At 41.6% G+C, this 4,504-nt stretch overlaps 1 protein-coding gene across 1 annotated transcript in view; it reads right to left on the bottom strand.

Annotated features, from left to right (window-relative positions):
* RAF1 (Raf-1 proto-oncogene, serine/threonine kinase) overlaps positions 1 to 4,504 on the bottom strand; it is an 81,409-nt gene that overhangs the window by 70,362 nt on the left and 6,543 nt on the right. The window lies entirely within an intron of this gene.

Below are 4,504 nucleotides of genomic sequence, written 5' to 3'. Positions count from 1 at the left end.
CAGGCGCCTGCCACAATGCCTGGCTATTTTTTGGTTGCAGCTGTCATTGTTGTTTGGCGGGCCCAGGCTGGATTCGAACCTGCCACCTTGGGTGTACGTGGCTGGCACCTTAGCCACTTGAGCCACAGGCGCGGAGCCGAAAAATTTTTTTTAAAAAAGGAAAATAACAAATGTTGGAAAAGATTTGAAGACAATGGAACCCTTGTACTTTCCTGGTAGGAATGTAAAATGGTATAGCCACTGTATAAACAGTTTGGCAGGTCTTCACAAAGTTAAACAGAATTACCATATGATCCAGCAATTCCACTCCTACATATACACCTAAAAGTACTGAAAGCAGAAACTCAAACAGGTATTTGTATACCAATGTTCATAGAAACATTATTCGCAACAGCCAAATAGTAGAAATAACCTAAGTGTTCATCAACAGATGAATATATAAACAAAATGTGATATTGCCATACAATGGAGTATTATTCAGTCATAAAACGGAGTAAAGTACTAACATGCCACCACATGTATGTACCTTAAAAACAAGCTACTTGAAATAAGTCAGACAAAATACTGTATGACTCCCCTTCTATCAATCAGGTACCTGGAATAGGGAAATTCATAGAGAGGAAGTAGAACAGAGGTCACCAGGGGCTGAGGATAGGGAGGAATGAGTAGTTATTGCTTAATGCAGTGATCCCCAACCTTTTTGGCATCAGGGATGGGTTTTAGGGAAGACAACAATTTTCCCACAAACCAAGGTGGTTATTTGCAGCTGTTCTCCATCACAGCCCTTAGATCATCAAGCATTAGATTTTCCTAAGACGCATGCAACCTAGATCACTCACACAAGCAATTTACATAGGATTTGTGTTCCCATGAGAATCTAATGCTGCTGCTGCTGCTCCGACAGGAGGCAGAGCTTAGGGGTGAAGCAAGCAAAGGAGCAAAGGGGAGCACAACAAGGAGCAGCTGTAAATACAGATGACACTTGGCTTGCTTGCCTATGGCTCACCTCTTGCTGTGAGGTCTGGTTCCTAACAGGCCACTAACAATGACCAGTACCAGTCCCTGACCCAGGGTTTGGGGACTACAGGCTTAATGGGTACAGAATTTCTGTTTGAGGTAATGAAAAAGTTCTGGAAATGAGTAGTGGTGATGCTTACAAGACTTTGTGAATGTACTTAATGTTACTGAATTGTACACTTAAAGTGACTAAAATGGCAAATATTATGTATATTTTACAATAAGAAAATTTTTTTTGTTTTTTGTTTTTTTTTTTGGGACAGAGCCTCAAGCTATCCCCCTGGGTAGAGTGCCATGGCATCACGCTCACAGCAACCTCCAACTCCTGGGCTCAAGCGAGTCTCCTGCCTCCACCTCCCAAGTAGCTGGGACTACAGGCGCCCGCCACAACGCCTGGCTATTTTTTGGTTGCAGCCATCATTGTTGTTTGGCAGGCCCAGGCTGGGGATTCGAACCCGCCACCTTAGGTGTATGTGGCTGGCGCCTTAGCTGCTTGAGCCACAGGTGCCGAGCCACAATAAGAAATTTTAATGGTTAAAAATAATAAATGTTGGGCGGCACCTGTGGCTCAGTGAATAGGGTCCCTGCCCCATATACCGAGGGTGGCAAGTTTGAACTCAGCCCCAAACAAACTGCAACAAAAACAATAGTCGGGTGTTGTGGCGGGCGCCTGTAGTCCCAGCTACTTGGGAGGCTGAGGCAAGAGAGTCACCTAAGCCTAAGAACTGGAGGTTGCTGTGAGCAATGCCAGGGCACTCTACTGAGGGCAACAAAGTGAGACTCCATCTCTTAAAAAAAAAAAAAAAAAAAAAAAAAAGAAAATGTTGGCCAAGCACGGCTCACACCTATAATTCTAGCACTCTGGGAGGCCAAGGCAGCGGGTGAATTGCCTGAGCTTGCCAGTTCCAGACCAGCCTGAGTCAAGAGCAAGACCTCATCTCTAAAAATAGCTGGGCGTTGTGGCGGGCACTTGTAGTCCCAGCTACTTGGGAGGCTGAGGCAAAAGAATCACTTAAGCCCAGGAATTTGAGGTTGCTGTGAGCTGTGACATCACAGCACTCTATTGAGGGTGAGAAAGTGAAACTCTGTCTCCAAAAAAAAAAAACAGTAAATGTTATGTTCTGTTACATTTTAACACATGCACAGGTGGGCACACATATACACAACCTAGGGGCCCATTTTGCAATGTCAGACAGCTAGATAATACTAATCAGTAAAATCATGATCTCCACTCTCACAATTACACAGTAATCGTAGGAAGACAGAAGAATAATATTTTCCTCTTATTCTCTCTGGTTAACTTTCTTCCATGTCTAAAACCTGTGAATGTAGACGCAAACAGCCAGCATGTCAAGAACTACTTGAGCCAATGAGTCAGGGAGCTGCAAAGCAAGCAAACAGCCTCAAGGAGCTAGCACTGAGGATTCAGAGCTCAAATGATGCCCAATAGAGGGGGAAAATTAAGCAAGGTAACTTCTCCAACAAATACTCTAAATTACAGAGTTCTGAGTTTGAATTTACCATGTATACCCTCTTTATTGTAAGCATTTTTGGTATGTAATGGCAGGGGAAAAAAACTAAATCCACACAATTAACCTCTGAATCTCCACTCATTCAACTATCACTTATTATAAGAGTAAGACAAGGTCTTAAGAACTGGAGACATACAAAATGGCCATAAAGTTCACATGCAATCTTAAATTGCACGCTATTACAAATTGCACACGAACTTTATGGCCACCCTGTATAAACAAGAATAAAACATGCCCCATCTTTAAGAAGCTTAAGTCTACTCAGACATAAGACATCTTATACAAAAAATCACCTCAATAAACATTAATAGTACCTTAGATTCCACAAATTGAGCTACAATCAGGGGCCAGCCACAATTTTACAATTTTCATACTCAAAAGTAATTAAGACATAGTCTTCAAAAATAAGATAACAGTAAACATATATTTTTAAAAGTCACAATAAATACTTATAAAGTACACAGTGTATAGTACCAAGAATTGTTACACAAACCATTCAAGGTTAAGTAAAAAGTCTTCTAAAACCTAATATTAAGTGTTGGAATTTATGTTCAATACTTTTCATTGAAGAACACAGGCCTGGTCCATCAGCCTTTCAAATGGAAAATTTTTTCAAAAATATCAATAAACAAAGAATTAACCACTGAGTAGGATGCTTTGAGTTTATAATCTAATGGGACAAGGTTACATATAACTAACTATACGATAAAGGCCATAAGAAAAACAAAGGTATTTTTCATACCAATCGATGCTTAAGGAAAAGGACAAAGAAAGAAAGAAAAAAAAAATGAGAAGGCTTTAAAGGAGGGGCTAAGGAAGGAAAATAACAGTAATGAGTGGGAAGGAGCGCAAAAGATCAGGAAATGATTGTTAGAAGATCTGAAATGGCTTTTGAAAGAGGAACAGATGAAAGTGAGGAAATCATGTCAGCCTCTCCCTATTAGATAAGGTTCTTGAAGGCAGGAAGTTGCCTTACTCTCTCTGCACCAAGTGCAGTAGCCTACACCTACTATGTGCTTTTTTAAAATGGCTTTTAAACCCCACTAATATAGCAGGAGGAGGACATAGGAGCAAGACACAAAGGCAAGAACTGTATATATTTAGTCCAGTAGGCAATGGAGACCCTTGGAATATTTGAGTAAGAAAGTACGGCCAGCATATCTTTAAATTATTCTTGTTTCATTGCAAAGTAGGATACAGAAGAACTCATGACATCAGGTTGAGATGCAAGGGGTAGGAAAAGAAAAGAAGAAAAAGGAATTTTAAAAAAAGGAAACCAATAACATACATATTTCCCTCCACGAAAGAAAGCTGGGAAGCTAGGCAACAAAGGGAAAGGTAGAATCACTCTGCATAGCATAAATTACTGTATGTATCATCTAAATTTTGTGAACATATCACATTGAGAGGCCAAGGCAGGAGAATAGCTTGAGACCAGGAGTTCAAAGACCAGTTTGGGCAACACAGTGAAACACTGTCTCTACAAAAAATTAATTTTAAAAAATTATCTGGGGATAGTGTCATGTGCCTATAATCATAGCTACTTAGGAGGCTGAGGAGGGAGGATCCCTTAAGCCCAAGAGTTTGAGGCTACAGTGAGCTATGATCACACTATTGTACTCCAGCCTGGGTAACAAAGCAAGACTCTTGTCTTTTGGAGTGGGGGGGAGTGGCATGTGACCATATTACTTATTCAAAAATAAATAAAATTTAATTTTTAAGAATCTGTATGTTAAGAAAGTGAATCTGGGCTCGGCGCCTGTGGCTCAAGCGGCTAAGGCGCCAGCCACATACACCTGAGGTGGCGGGTTCGAATCCCCAGCCCGGGCCCGCCAAACAACGATGGCTGCAACCAAAAAATGGCCAGGCGCTGTGGCGGGTGCCTGTGGTCCCAGCTACTTGGGAGGCTGAGGCAGGAGACTCGCTTGAGCCCAGGAGTTGGAGGTTGCTGTGAG

The sequence above is a fragment of the Otolemur garnettii genome, unplaced genomic scaffold (genome assembly GCF_000181295.1).
Source record: "Otolemur garnettii isolate 467f Iridium unplaced genomic scaffold, OtoGar3 scaffold00101, whole genome shotgun sequence".
NCBI lineage: Eukaryota > Metazoa > Chordata > Mammalia > Primates > Galagidae > Otolemur > Otolemur garnettii.
Note: the sequence above shows the minus strand (reverse complement) of the source record. Positions and strands in the feature narration are given on the sequence as shown.